At 35.9% G+C, this 887-nt stretch overlaps 1 long non-coding RNA gene across 1 annotated transcript; it reads left to right on the top strand.

Moving 5' to 3' along the window:
* The first annotated feature begins 466 nt into the window (after positions 1-466).
* LOC122651613 lies at positions 467-664 on the top strand. The gene is made up of 2 exons (XR_006331479.1): positions 467-581; positions 628-664. It is a non-coding gene; the product is annotated as an uncharacterized LOC122651613 (long non-coding RNA).
* Positions 665-887: the final 223 nt, after the last annotated feature.

Below are 887 nucleotides of genomic sequence, written 5' to 3'. Positions count from 1 at the left end.
AGGATCATTGCTGTTTTGAATCCTAAAAACCATTTAGTTGGATAGTTTGGATTTTGGGCTTTTGTATTTTGATTGAGAAGTAGGGGAAATTGATAGATCTAAAAGCAGCTTCAGAGAACCAATGGTGCAAAGTGGAAGGGTCATCCCCCAAAGTGATGAAAGTTACTTTAGCTATAATTACATCCTGACTTTTATATTTTGAATTTATAGAGCTCTAGACACTTTTACTGGGAAGATTGGTTCACCCAATTCAGAAGATATGGAAGACGACTCACTTAAAGAAGATTGGAGTCTTGTGGAAGAAGGGCCAGAAATAGAGAAATAATGTGAGTAACTGTTATTAGTTAATTGTTATGATTCTATTGGGCTGTATCTTTTACTTCTGCTCTGGTTTTTCAATTTTTGACTTGAGATTGAATTGTTATGTGATAGGTATGTTAGTTGATTGGGTTGACCAATGTTGTGTATTGATAAGAATTTGAAGAGTTGCATGGGGGCGGCGCCCTCAAGCAAATCCTCTTTGTATAGGTGATGAGGAAATTGGGAGAACTTATATTTCTCTTTTCCAACTCACTGCTTTAGTAAGCAATTGGCTTTACAGCACTTGTGGAATAATGGCATTATTAGTGAATAGTTGATTATATATACATGATATGAATAGGGGGAAGAGGTAATCTGTTAAATTTTCACGGCTTTAAGATAGGCAGTGCACCTGAAACATGAGTTGATCAAACTATGTTTTGGATCTTTTTATCTATACATTGGAAAATTGAATTCATCTGAAACTTAATACACTATATATGTCTTTGATGCCACTAATGATCAATTCAAAAAAGGAAAAAAGGGAACCTGTCCAGGAGCATGGCCCCCGCATAAACAGATGGGGT

This window comes from Telopea speciosissima, chromosome 2 (assembly GCF_018873765.1).
Source record: "Telopea speciosissima isolate NSW1024214 ecotype Mountain lineage chromosome 2, Tspe_v1, whole genome shotgun sequence".
Classification (NCBI taxonomy): domain Eukaryota; kingdom Viridiplantae; phylum Streptophyta; class Magnoliopsida; order Proteales; family Proteaceae; genus Telopea; species Telopea speciosissima.
The sequence above is the reverse complement of the archived record's forward strand: the minus strand, read 5'-3'. Positions and strand labels throughout refer to the sequence as shown.